This window comes from Heterodontus francisci, unplaced genomic scaffold (assembly GCF_036365525.1).
Source record: "Heterodontus francisci isolate sHetFra1 unplaced genomic scaffold, sHetFra1.hap1 HAP1_SCAFFOLD_58, whole genome shotgun sequence".
Lineage (NCBI taxonomy): Eukaryota > Metazoa > Chordata > Chondrichthyes > Heterodontiformes > Heterodontidae > Heterodontus > Heterodontus francisci.
The window spans coordinates 8,851,145-8,865,853 of record NW_027142006.1 but is presented as its reverse complement, the minus strand read 5'-3'; the positions used below and the strand labels follow the sequence as shown (position 1 = coordinate 8,865,853).

The following is a 14,709-nucleotide window of genomic DNA, read 5'->3' as shown; positions in this document are numbered from 1 at the left end:
CAATGTTACAAGGACGCTGAGCAACACCATCGACAATGGGACACAGAGAGAAAAACACAGAAAACCAAGAATAGACTATTAGGCAGCAGAAAGTGAGGGACAGACAGAGCGAGAGAGAGACAATGAGACTGAGATAGAGAAACAGGGCACTTGTCTGAAATAAACACAAGAAATGCTGGAAATACCCAGCAGCTGTGGCAGCATCTGTGGAGAGAGAAACATAGTTAACGTTTCAGGGAGTGACCCTTCTTCAGAACTGACAAATATTAGAAATGTAAAAGATTTGAAGCAAGTAAAGCAGGTGGGGGGTGGGGGGAGAGATAACAAAAGAGAAGGTGTTGATAGGACAAGGTCACAGAGAATAACTGACCAGAAGGTCATGGAACAAAGGCCAACCGTATGTTAATGGTAAAATAAAAGCAAAATACTGCGGATGCTGGAAATCTGAAATCTGAAACAAAAACAAGAAATGCTGGAATCACTCAGCAGAGTATGTTAATGGTGTGCTGAAAGACAAAGCATTACTGCAGAGAGGGTGTAAATAGACTGTAAAGCACAGAGCACTCCAAGCACAAGCATTAAAAAAATTAAAAAGCAGAAACAGTGGGTAGGCACAGTAGAAACAAACTAAACACACGAAAAAACCTAAAATAAAATAAGCAAATTAAAAAGAAAAAAAGGAAAAATAACTACACATAAAAAGGAGAGGGTGGGGGGAGTGTGTGGTGGGTGCTGTCATGCTCGGAAATTATTGAATTCAATGTTCAGTAAAGGTTTTCCGTCTTATTGTTTTACTTTCTGTTACTCACCATCTCCTGACTGTGACCATTTGCCGTCGTTTTACATCTGCTGGTGGAGAGGAGGCGCTGCAGGAATGGTTTAACAAAGAGGAGAGACTGGGGTGAAACGTGTTTGCAGCTGGTGCAGCTTGTGTTCCTGTGCGCAACAAATTGGTTTGTGAGACTTGTTGCTGATTGATGTATTGAGTGGAAGAAAAAAGCTGATTGCAATAAAGCGTTTGAAGAAGCATGATGTGATTGTGGATAAACACTTGATGTTTTGAAAGTAAACAATTCGTGTTACTACAAAACATGAATAGCAGAGAATGGTTTCGATCCATCGACCTCTGGGTTATGGGCCCAGCACGCTTCCGCTGCGCCACTCTGCTACCGGGTGTCTTTCATTTCAACTGCCTATTAGTGAAATATGATCATTTCCCCAATTTTTTTTTAACAAAATAGGATTGTTGTCAGATTGCTCAAGAACCCAGACTCAGCAACACACTCGCTGACAGACTCACCCTCACTGCACAATGGCACAAGGACACTGAGTAACAGCACCGACAATCAGGCAGGCAGAGAAAGACACACAGAAAACCAGGAAGAGATTTCAGGACCCAGAAAGGAACAGACAGAGAAAGTTACTGAGCAAACCAGCAAGAGACAGCGAAAGACGGATGATTTATGGAAACGTGTTCTCTGTCAAGATGTCCCCTGTGTTCTTTTAAAGATATTTCCTGCTGTGTAACAGAATATTTTCAGTGTTTTCTGTTTTAAGCTCTCCCTCTTGTCCTGGCCAGTATTTATCCCTCAACATCACTAAAACAAGTGATTATCTGCTCATTATCAGATTGATCTTAGTGGCAAATTGGATGCAGCATTTCCTACAACAGTGACTATGTTTTAAACGTCCTTCACTGGCTGTCTGGGTCTTTCGCACAGCATGAGGCTGTGTGTGAGATCCCAGTCCAACCCACATTCCCTGTGTGAGAGCCCAGTCCACCCACATTCCCTGTGTGAGATCCCAGTCCATCCCACATTCCCTGTCTGAGATCACAATCCACCCCACATTCCCTGTGCACGATAATAATTTGCTTCTTTTCTTTCTTACTGTATTCGCTGTTGTGTAAAGATGCTCTCTGGTATTATGTAAAATGGTTCCCTGTTGGGTAAGGATCTTCTCAGTTGTGTAAATATGATCCGTCTTGTGTAAAAGTGTTCCCGGTTGTTTAAATATGTTCCCTGCTCTGTAATGTAGAGCTGAGTCTGCACTAATGGAATTGCGACAGTATCTTCCAGTCTGATACTGTATGAGGGCTGGAATATGATCCAAAGCTCAGTCTATACAAATTGAATTGCTATTGTATCTTTCAGTTTCACAATCTGGGTGCGTTTTAAACTGAAATCTCAGTTTGTTTCTCAGGTTATACTATCTTTCAGATTCTCTCAATCTGATAACGCACTTTAGACTTAGACTTATATAGAGTCATAGAGTTATACAGTACAGAAACAGGCCCTTCGGCCCATCGTGTCTGTGCTGGCCATCAAGCACCAAAGTATTCTAATCCCATTTTCCGGCACTTGGCCCGCAGCCTTGTATGCTATGACGTTTCAAGTGCTCATCTAAATGCTTCTTAAATGTTGTGAGGGTTCCTACCTCTACCACCCCTTCAGGCAGTGTGTTCAGATTCCAACCACCCTCTGGGTGGAAAACAATTTCCTCAAATTCCCCTCTAAACCTCTTTCCCTTTACCTTAAATCTTTGCCCCCTGGTTATTGACCCCTCCGCTAAGGGAAGAAGTCTCTTCCTATATAACCTATCAATACCCCTCATAATTTTGTATACTTCAATGATGTCCCCCCTCAGCCTTCTCTGCTCTAAGGAAAACAACCCTAGCCTTTTCAGTTTCTCTTCATAGCAGAAATGCTCCAGCCCAGGCAACATCCTGGTGAATCTCCTCTGCACCCTCTCCAGTGCAATCACATCCTTCCTATGGTATGGTGTCCAGAACTGTACACAGTACTCCAGCTGTGGCCTAACTAGCGTTTTATACAGCTCCATCATAACCTCCCTGCTCTTATATTCTATGCCTCCACTAATAAAGACAAGTACCCCATATGCTTTCCTAACCACCTTATGTACCTGTGCTGCTGCCTTCAGTGATCTATGGACAAGTACACCAAGGCCCCTCTGACCTTCTGTACTTCCTAGGGTGCTACCATCCATTGTCTATTCCCTTGCCTTGTTAGTCCTCCCAAAGTGCATCTCCTCACACTTCTCAGGATGAAATTCCATTTGCCACTGCTCCGTCCATCTTATCAGCCCATCTATATTGTCCTGTAACCTAAGGCTTTCCTCCTCACTATTACAACATCACCAATTTTTGTGTCATCTGCGAACTTACTTATCATACCTGCTATATTCACGTCTAAATCATTAATAATTATGTATCTAATGTATATGTCACGATGCACTATGGGAATTAATACTAAAACTTATAAAATCATAACGTGAGTAAATATTGGGCTGGTATTTAATTTGAATCTCAGATTATGTTATTGAGGTTAATTCTGTAACTTTGAAACAGGAACCATGTGTCAGTTCTATGTGTATTTAATTTGTAGCTGAGGTTGCACTATTGTGGGATTGACACACTGATAATTTGAAAGTGGGTGAGAATTTGGGCTGGGATTTATGTATCTACCTGTCAGTGGTACTGAGTTATGGTAACAGGGAAACAACGTCTGTCTCTCCTGCTCTGTTGGATAGATGGATTGAAAATGTGTCTCTGAAACTATTTCTGCTGTCTGAGACTGTGGAACTGATGACCTGTCTGTGTTTCTGCGCTCTGTGAGTGATAATGTACGGACTGTGTGTGAGAAGGAGCTGGTGACACTCTTCCTTGTAACTTGGTGGAGGAAACATCCCATTTACTCTGGCTTCTTCATTTATTTTCCTGTTGAAACAAAAGTATGTTTTACAACTCAAGTACAGGTGAGGTGGAAGATACAAGGACCATCAGCTTAATGTCTCGATTAATAATCATTATGAACGGCCACAAAGGAACCCCTGGGATACAAACATTATCAAATATTTGACTCCACTGCAGTACTGCAGCACTCAGGGTCTGTATCCTTGGAGTATTGGGCGCGATGACAACAATGTAATGATATGTAGACAGAGCCCAAACCCTGCACTGTTCCATGAATGGAAATATCCGATGGAGCAGAGACATTTGCACTGGTCAGATTTCCATTTATTGCTCCCATGGCATTAACCTGTTTAAAATGAGCCTGTATTAGGTCTCACCTGGCGACTTACAGATGCTCTTTGTATAACTCCCCACATTCTTCCTCTCTGGCTCTGTTTCCGCTCTTCACTGTCAAATAGCAACAAACCGGCTGAGACTGGAACTAAACCAGGAACATTCACTGCTGGTCTGGGGAGAGGAAGCAGCATTGAATTTCAATAACAAATTCTTCCCATTCTGTCTCTATCTCCTTGTCCACACACGCCGAGAATGGTCTCTCCCTTCCCCCACTCACTCCATGTTCCGGGACCAGTTCCTGCTCCATTCCGCCTCTTACAAACAGCCCCCGCCTCTCCCTGAACTTGACCCCGGACTCGATGCTGATCTCTGAGTCCATCTGCGGATACGGTCCCAAAGCGATGTGCTGCTGTTTGCTCCCTTCCCCCGGGACCTGGATCTTTTCATTCGCGGCTGTTTTAAACCATCTTCTTCCGCTCACAGGCAGTGCTGGGGGAGGGGAGCGCAGGCGCAGATTTCTGCAACAATTCCGCAAACAGAAACATGGAAAATTTGGGGCAAACAATGAGTCCATTCGGCCCATCCTGTCCACGCCAGCGCAAAGGGAGCGATTCATCCCATAGTTGTTGTTTTTGGACCGTGAAGTGTGGAAACAGAAGCGGACAGTCAGGATGTGGGGAGTTACACAAAGAGAATCTATTATCAGCACCAGGTGAGAAGTGTGAAGGACACATTTTAAACAGTGGCTGTTTGGTTTCATTTGAACGGTTAGACCATGGGAGCGGGAACTGGAAATCTGACCTGTGTAAAAGTCCCTGTTCCGTCGGTCAGTCCCATTCATGGCCCAGTGGATTGTTTCTGGATGTCATTAAATTGTTGTAAAATGGCCAAAGCCCCTGGTATGCAGTAGCTGGGGGCTGCAGGACTGCAGTGGAATCAGACACTGACTCTGTTTGCATTGCTGGGTTTTTTTTGTGATTGTTGCTAATGATTATTCATTGAAAAATTGTTTTGGTCACTTTTGTATCTTCTACCACATCTCTTCCTGAATTATAATAAATACGTTTTCTTTCTACAGGCAAATACTTGAAGGAAGTAAAATAAATGTAATGATTCCTCGACACAAGGGGAAGTGCAGCCAGCTCCTCACACACAGTAAGTACAGGATCACTCACAGAGAGCAGAGACATCAATTCCACAGTCACTGACAGCAGAAGTAGTCAGACCGGCACTGATCCCAAGTTCCAGAGACATTTACTCAATCCAACAGTCACACAGAGCAGGAAAGACTGAAGTTGTTTCCATTTCACCCCAACTCAGTCCTACTCACAGGTAGATACATCAATCCCAGTCCAAAATCACACCCACTATCAGATTGCAAGGCATTGTGTCACTCTTACAAGAGAGCAGCCTGAACTACAAATTCAATGTCAGATGGAACAGACAAACAGTACCTGATTGTAAAGTACAGAATTAATCTCAATAATGTACCCAGACTGCAGACTGAGCTCCATGTTACACACCACTCCACAAATCTCACAAATAGTCAGAGTGGAAGACACAGTATTCATTCCATTACTGCAAACTGAATGAACCTGATCTTACATACAACAGATTATAAGATGAACGGCCACAGACCTGAGAAATTAACTCTGCTTCTCTCTCAACATATGCTGCCTGACGTGCTGGGTATTTTCAGTATTTTATGTTTTTATTTCAGATTTCCAGCATCTGCAGAATTTTGCTTTTATTTTAGGGTTCAAGAAACATTGCATTGTGAGGTGAGAGTGACTGCCCTTGACATCAAGGCAGCCATTGACCTTGTATAGCATCAAGGAGCCCTAGCAAAACTGGAGTCAATGGGAATTCGGGGGAAAACATTTTTTTTTAAAAATAAAGTTAATACCAAGCATAAAGGAAGATGGCTGTGGTTGTTCAGGTCAGTCATCTCACTCCCAGGACATCACTGCAGTAGTTCCTCAGGGTATTGTCCAAGGACCAACCATCTTCAGCTGCTTCATTAATGACCTTCCCTCCATCAAAAGGCGAGAGGTGGGGATGTTGGCTGATGATTGCACAATGTTCAGCACCATTCATGACTCCTCAGATACTGAAGCAGCCCGTGTCCAGATGTAGCAAGACCTGGACAACATCCAGGCTTGGGCTGATACCTGGCAAGTAACATTCGTGCCACATAAATGCCAGGCAATGACCATCTCAAACAAGAGAGAATCTAATCATCTCCCCTTGATGTTCAATGACATTGCCATTGCTGAATCCCCCACTATTAACATCTTGGGGATACCATTGACCAGAAACTTAATTATACCAGCCACATAAATGCTGTGGCTGTAAGAGCAGGTCAGAGGCTAGGAATTCTTCAGCAAGTAACTCACCTCCTGTCTCCCCAATACCTGCCCACTATTTACAAGGCACAAGTCAGAAGTGTGATCAAATATTCTCCCCTTGCGTGGATGAATGCAGCTTTAACAACAGTCAAGAAGCTCGACGCCATCCAGGACAAATTAGCCCGCTTGATTGGCATCGCATCCGCCACCTTAAATATTCACTCCCATTACCATTGATGCACAGTGACAGCAGTGTGTACCATCTACAAGCTGCACTGCAACAACTCACCAAGGCTTCTTGGACAGTACCTTCCAAACCCGCCACCTCTACCACCTAAAAGGACAAGGGCAGCAGACACATTAGAAAACCACCATCTGAAAGTTCCCCTCCAAGCCACACACCATCCTGACTTGGAACTAAATTGCCAATCCTTCACTGTCACTGGGTCAAAATCCTGGTACTCCCTTCCAAACAGCGCTTTGGTTGTACCTACACAGCAAGGACTGCAGTGGTTCAAGAAGGCAGCTCACCACCACTATATCAAGGACAATAAGGAACGGACAATAAATGCTGGCCTGGCCAATGATGCCCACAACCTATGAGCAAATGAAAGAAAGGTAAGGAAATGGTGAAGGGCTTTGATAGGGTACACGGAGATATGTTTCTACTTGTGTTGGTGTCCGAAACAAGAGCCAAAAATATAAAATCATCATTAATAAAAACCATTGAGGAATTCTTGAAAACCCTATTTATGTAGTGAGTGGTGAGTGGAATCTGGAATTTGCTATCACAAGGAGAGGATGCGGCGGATAGTATTGACACATTTAAGGGGAGGTGGAACACGTGTATGGGGAGAAAGGAATTGTGGGATACACACATTGGGCTTTATTTTTCTTTCATTCATTCATATGAAGCAGGATGGCTGGAAATATGTGTGGAGCATAGCGCAGTTGGGATGTTCCCAGTGCAGTGTTTTGTCTGGATGGATCTGCCCAGAACACTTGTGTTGCAGGAGCTGGGAGCTTCAGTACTTCAGTGGAGGCAGACACTGACACTGGTTTTCATTTGTGGCTATTATTAATGATTATTCGTTGAGAGATTAAATTGATCACTTTGATATTTTACACATCACCTGTTCTTGAGTTATAAGATATACTTTTTCTTCTTCCAGGCAAATACTTGAAGGAATCATGATGAATGTGATGGTTGCTGCACTTGAGGCACAAGGAACAGTGCAGCCAGTTCCTCTCACACACAGTAGGTACATTATCACTCAGAATGCAGAGCCACAGTTGGTTCATCAGTTCCACAGTGTCAGACTGCAGAAGTAGTCAGGCCCACATTGATCCCACGTTCCAGAGACATCATTTCAATCCAAGAATCAAACAAAGCAGGAGAGAAAGAAGTTGTTTCCATTTCACCCCAATTCAGTCCCACTGACAGTCAGGTACATCAATCCCAGGTCAAAATCACACCCACTAGCAGATTAAAATGTAATGTGTCAATCTACATATAATGCAGACTTAGCTATCAATTAAATATCAGATAGAATTGGCACATGGTACTGATTGGATGACACAGAATCTAACCTAATGGTATACCCTGACATTTAAATTAAATACCATAGGCAAAGTTCACATCGATTGATTATAAAGGATGTTTAAACATCCCCATAGTGTACCTGAAGATACAAGTTACATACAAGTCCAACATTCATTACAGTGAAATATTTAAAGCTGCTGAAAGATATTAGAACCTGAGACACAAATTAGATGCCAGTTCAGAACTCACCCACACTGTAAAATTGAAAGATACAGAATCAATTCCATTAGATCTAAACATTATATACCATTCTAAAAACTCAAACAATATCAAACTGAAATACAGTATTGATTCCATTCATATAGATTGATCTAAACAATACCAGTGCAAAAATCACATGCAGTATCAGATTGAGCAATGCTGATATGAAGTCTAAACTGTGATGTAAATTAGATGCCAGTGCAGAACTTACCCAGACTGCGGAATTGAAAAATACAGTAGACTGAGATACGGATTATTTACCAGCCAAAAACATCTCATACATTATCAGAGTGAAATAGATTATCAATTCCATTTGTGTAGACTGAGCTCCACATTACAAAGCAGTATAAAAAAATCTCATATCAGGTTGTTTTAGTTATTATGCTACAAGACTAGTAATCCAGAAGTCTCGACTAATGATCCAGAGACATGAGTTCAAATTCTACGACAGAATCTGAGTAATTTAATTTCAGTTAATTAAAAAAATCTGGAATTAAAAAATCTAGTATCAATACTAGTGACCTTGGAACTACTAGATTGTTGCAAGAAAATCCATCAGATCCAGGAATGTCCTTAAGAGAAGGAAATCTGCCATTCTGACCCAGTCTGGCCTATAAGTGATTCCAGACCCACAGGAATGTGATTCAATCTTAACTGTCCTCTGAAATGGCCCAGTAAACCACTCAGCATAATTGTAAGAGTAATTACTGATGGGCAATAAATACTGACCTTGCCAGCGATGTCAACATCCTGTGAGTGAATAAACAAGCAGTATCAGACTGAGAAATAACATTATATATTCCATTGGAACAGACTGAAGTACAGATAACATAGCATGCCATAAATCTATAGTGTTCGAATGAAAGATACTGTCTCAATTATTTATTGCAGCCTGAGCTACACATTACATACCTTTTTTTTTAGAATTAGAACATTACAGCGCAGTACAGGCCCTTCAGCCCTCGATGTTGCGCCGACCTGTGAAACCATCTGACCTACACTATTCCATTTTCATCCATATGTCTAACCAATGACCACTTAAATTTCCTTAAAGTTGGTGAGTCTACTACTGCTGCAGGCAGGGCGTTCCACGCCTCTACTACTCTCTGAGTAAAGAAACTACCTCTGACATCTGTCCTATATCTATCACCCCTCAACTTAAAGCTATGTCTCCTCGTGTTTGCCATCACCATCCGAGGAAAAAGACTCTCACTATCCACCCTATCTAACCTTCTGATTATCTTATATGTCTCTATTAAGTCACCTCTCCTCCTCCTTCTCTCCAACGAAAACAACCTCAAGTCCCTCAGCCTTTCCTCGTAAGACCTTCTCGCCATACTAGGCAACAGCTTAGTAAATATCCTCTGCACCCTTTCCAAAGCTTCCACATCCTTCCTATAATGCGGTGACCAGAACTGCATGCAATACTCCAGGTGCGGTCTCACCAGAGTTTTATACAGCTGCAGCATGACCTCGTGGCTCCGAAACTCGATCCCCCTACAAATAAAAGCTAACACGCCATATGCCTTCTTAACAGCCCTATTAACCTGGGTAGCAATTTTCAGGGATTTATGTACCTGGACACCAACATCTCTCTGTTCATCTACACTACCAAGAATCTTCCCATTAGCCCAGTACTCTGCATTCCTGTTACTCCTTCCAAAGTGAATCACCTCACACTTTTCTGCATTAAACTCCATTTGCCATCTCTCAGCCCAGCTCTGCAGCCTATCTATGTCCCTCTGTACCCTACAACATCCTTCGGCACTATCCACAACTCCACCGACCTTCGTGTCATCCGCAAGTTTACCAACCCACCCTTTTACACCCTCTTCCAGGTCATTTATAAAAATGACACACAGCAGTGGCCCCAAAACAGATCCTTGCGGTACACCACTAGTAACTAAACTCCAGGATGAACATTTGCCATCAACCACCACCCTCTGTCTTCTTTTAGCTAGCCAATTTCTGATCCAAAGCACAGTGGCGCAGTGGTTAGCACCGCAGCCTCACAGCTCCAGGGACCCAGGTTCAATTCTGGGTACTGCCTGTGTGGAGTTTGCAAGTTCTCCCTGTGTCTGCGTGGGTTTTCTCCGGGTGCTCCGGTTTCCTCCCACAAGCCAAAAGACTTGCAGGTTGATAGGTAAATTGGCCATTATAAATTGTCACTAGTATAGGTACGTGGTCGGGAAATATAGGGACAGGTGGGGATGTTTGGTAGGAATATGGGATTAGTGTAGGATTAGTATAAATGGGTGGTTGATGTTCGGCACAGACTCGGTGGGCCGAAGGGCCTGTTTCAGTGCTGTATCTCTAATAAAATAAATAAAAACCCCATACTTCCGTATTTTCTGCAACAGCCTACCGTGGGGAACCTTATCAAACACCTTACTGAAATCCATATACACCACATCCACTGCTTTACCCTCATCCACCTGTTTGGTCACCTTCTCGAAAAACTCAATAAGGTTTGTGAGGCACGACCGACCCTTCACAAAACCATGCTGACTATCGCTAATGAACTTATTCTTTTCAAGATGATTATAAATCCTGTCTCTTATAACCTTTTCCAACATTTTACCCACAACCGAGGTAAGGCTCACCGGTCTATAATTACCAGGGCTGTCTCTACTCCCCTTCTTGAACAAGGGGACAACATTTGCTATCCTCCAGTCTTCCGGCACTATTCCTGTCGACAATGACGACATAAAGATCAAGGACAAAGGCTCTGCAATCTCCTCCCTTGCTTCCCAGAGAATCCGAGGATAAATCCCATCTGGCCCAGGGGACTTATCCATTTTCACACTCTCCAAAATTGCTAACATCTTCTCCTTGTGAACCTCAATCCCATCTAGCCTAGTAGCCTGAATCTCAGTATTCTCCTTGACAACATTTTCTTTCTCTACTGTAAATACTGACGCAAAATATTCATTTAACACTTCCCCTACCTCCTCTGATTCCACACACAACTTCCCACTACTATCCTTGATTGGCCCGAATCTAACTCTAGTCATTCTTTTATTCCTGATATACCTATAGAAAGCCTTAGGGTTTTCCCTGATCCTATCCGCCAATGACTTCTCGTGTCCTCTCCTTGCTCTTCTTAGCTCTCCCTTTAGATCCTTCCTGGCTAGCTTGTAACTCTCAAGCACCCTAACTGAGCCTTCACGTCTCATCCTAACATAAGCCTTCTTCTTCCTCTTGACAAGCGCTTCAACTTCTTTAGTAAACCACGGCTCCCTCGCTCGACAACTTCCTCCCTGCCTGACAGGTACATACTTATCAAGGACACGCAGTAGCTGCTCCTTGAATAAGCTCCACATTTCGATTGTTCCCATCCCCTGCAGTTTCCTTCCCCATCCTACACATCCTAAATCTTGCCTAATCGCATCATAATTTCCTTTCCCCCAGCTATAATTCTTGCCCTGCGGTATATACCTGTCCCTGCCCATCACTAAGGTAAACCTAACTGAATTGTGATCACTATCACCAAAGTGCTCACCTACATCTAAATCTAACACCTGGCCGGGTTCATTACCTAGTACCAAATCCAATGTGGCATCGCCCCTGGTTGGCCTGTCTACATACTGTGTCAGAAAACCCTCCTGCACACACTGGACAAAAACTGACCCATCTAAAGTACTCGAACTATAGTATTTCCAGTCAATATTTGGAAAGTTAAAGTCCCCCATAACAACTACCCTGTTACTCTCGCCCCTGTCGAGAATCATCTTTGCTATCCTTTCCTCTACATCTCTGGAACTATTCGGAGGTCTATAAAAGACTCCCAACAGGGTGACCTCACCTCTCCTGTTTCTAACCTCGGCCCATACTACCTCAGTAGACGAGTCCTGAAACGTCCTTTCTGTCGCTGTAATACTCTGCTTGATTAACAATGCCACACCCCCCCCCCCACCTTTTACCATCTTCTCTGTTCTTACTGAAACATCTAAATCCCGGAAACTGCAACATCCATTCCTGCCCCTGCTCTCCCCATGTCTCCGAAATGGCCACTACATCGAGATCCCAGGTACCAACCCATGCTGCATTCTCACCCACCTTATTCCAGATGCTCCTGGCGTTGAAGTAGACACACTTTAAACCAGGTTCTTGCTTGCCAGTGCCCTCTTGCGTCCTTGTAACCTTATCCCTGACCTCACTACTCTCAACATCCTGTACACTGGAACTACAATTTAGGTTCCCATTCCCCTGCTGAATTAGTTTAACCCCCCCGCCCCACCGAAGAGCACTAGCAAATCTCCCCCCCCCCAGGATATTGGTACCCCTCTGGTTCAGGTGAAGACCATCCTGTTTGTAGAGGTCCCACCTACCCCAGAAAGAGCCCCAATTATCCAGGAAACCAAAACACTCCCTCCTGCACCATCCCTGCAGCCACTTGTTCAACTCCTCTCTCTCCCTATTCCTCGCTTCGCTATCACGTGGCACGGGCAACAACCCAGAGATAACAACTCTGTTTGTTCTCGCTCAAAGCTTCCACCCTAGCTCCCTGAATTTCTGCCTTAAATCTCCATCTCTCTTCCTACCTATGTCGTTGGTGCCTATGTGGACCACGACTTGGGGCTGCTCCCCCTCCCCCCTAAGGATCCCAAAAACATGATCCGAGACATCACTATCTAAAATCGCATACAGTTTCAGACTGAGATACAGTATTTATTCCATTACTGCAAACTGAGCTACTTGTTTTGCAGAAGTTCTAAATACTGAACAAGTCTGGTCTCTTTTGTTTGGAAAAGAGGAAGCTGAATGATCACCGAATAGAAGCACAGAATTATATGAAAGGATTTGATAGGGTAGAGGTAGAGATATTTCCCATTTGTGGTGGAGTCAAAAGCTGTAAATATGAAATAGTCAGGAATAAATCAAATAATTAATTCAGGAGAAACTTCTTTACCCTGCTTTGGACCTGGTTAGAATCTGGAACATGCAGCACTTGGGTTGATGAGAATTGTTACATTTAACATCAAATTAAATGATTGATAAATTAAATATGAGGCAGAAAAGATTTGAGGGATTTGCAGATACAATTAGAGGAGGTAAGGGGGGAGGAGGCTCATGTGGAACCAGCAGCACTTGGGCAGAATAGCTTGTCTCTGTGTTGTAAATTCTATGTAATTGTGTGTAGGATGAATTCTGAAATACAAACGATCCCAGAGATTAATGATTTCTGAATGCATCCCACACATAGAGTACCAGAGACTGACAGACACTGAACAAAACTCACACTCATAGGCAGTACCAGAAACTGACAGATTCTGAATAAAACCCACACTCATAGGCAGTACCAGAAACTGGCACATACTGAATAAAACCCACACTCATAGGCAGTACCAGAGACTGACGGATGTTAAATGAGCCCATATTCAAAGGTTTACAGTGGCAGAGAGGTACAACAGCAATCCTACTCTCACACACAGTACCAGAGGCTGACTGATACAGAATGAATCACACAGTTACATACTGCAACAGAGAATTATTGGCAGTGTCTGAATCCTAAGCTCACAAACAGAATTAGAGACTGACTGACGGCAGCATGAATTCCACATTCTCTTTCAGTAACGGAAACTGACAGATCGCCACAGATAAAGAATGATTCTTACTCTAAGGTACGGGACAACAGGCTCACTTATTTGGCACAGGGTCATCACTAATGTTTGAGCTAACTAAATGCAATAACAGCTCGTCTTGTTTCTTAGTATTTCTAAATCCCATCTGTCCAACAAAAGCTGAACAATTATTGCAGGTTGTGTCTGACTGTCTGATCTGTAAACTGCACTATATCACAAATTGCTGACGTTTTCTAGCTAAAAGTGAGAAATGCAACATAGGGGCAGAAATTGACATGGTCTGTCAGTGTTAAAGAAGCAGGCAATGTGAGGTAATAGATTTTTGTCTGTAAGTGCTACACTGATATTGCTTCATATATTTATATTGAAAATAAAGATAATTGATTCGTAATAAAGGTTGTCTTCGTTGATCCGATGATTGTAAATGTGCCCTGTTATATTTTACCAGTATTTACCATTGACCAGTATTTCTGTCTGTTTTTTCAGGATAGTATTTACATTACTTCAAATAAAGAATACATGACTACACAAAGAACTGAGCAGAATGCTGAAAATTTCACAGCAAACAGTTAAAATAGAAAGCGATGAAATACAGAAAGATAAAAGCTAAAATACTGAAAACACTCAGCCAGTCCGGAAACAACTGTGGAGAAGTGAAGCTCGGGTTAATGGTCCAGTTCTGCGACCCTTCAATAAACCTGAAACGTTGCTCCTACCTTCCTCTCTCCACAGATGCTGCGGGAAGTGCTGAGTGTTTCCAGAATCTTCTGTTATTATCCAGATTTCCAGTGTGTGCAAAAAGTCTCTTTTTGAATAAAATATTCCCTGGGAAGGAATTGTAAGATTTAGGTTCTGTGTTCACAGATACACAAAGAAGCGGGTCGAGCTCATAATGTCGAGCTCATAATGGTTTATTAAGAAGCA

At 43.0% G+C, this 14,709-nt stretch overlaps 1 non-coding gene across 1 annotated transcript; it reads right to left on the bottom strand.

Moving 5' to 3' along the window:
• Positions 1-1,096: 1,096 nt before the first annotated feature.
• trnam-cau (transfer RNA methionine (anticodon CAU)) lies at positions 1,097-1,168 on the bottom strand. Its single transcript has one exon. It is a non-coding gene; the product is annotated as a tRNA-Met (tRNA).
• Between the last annotated feature and the right edge of the window lie 13,541 nt (positions 1,169-14,709).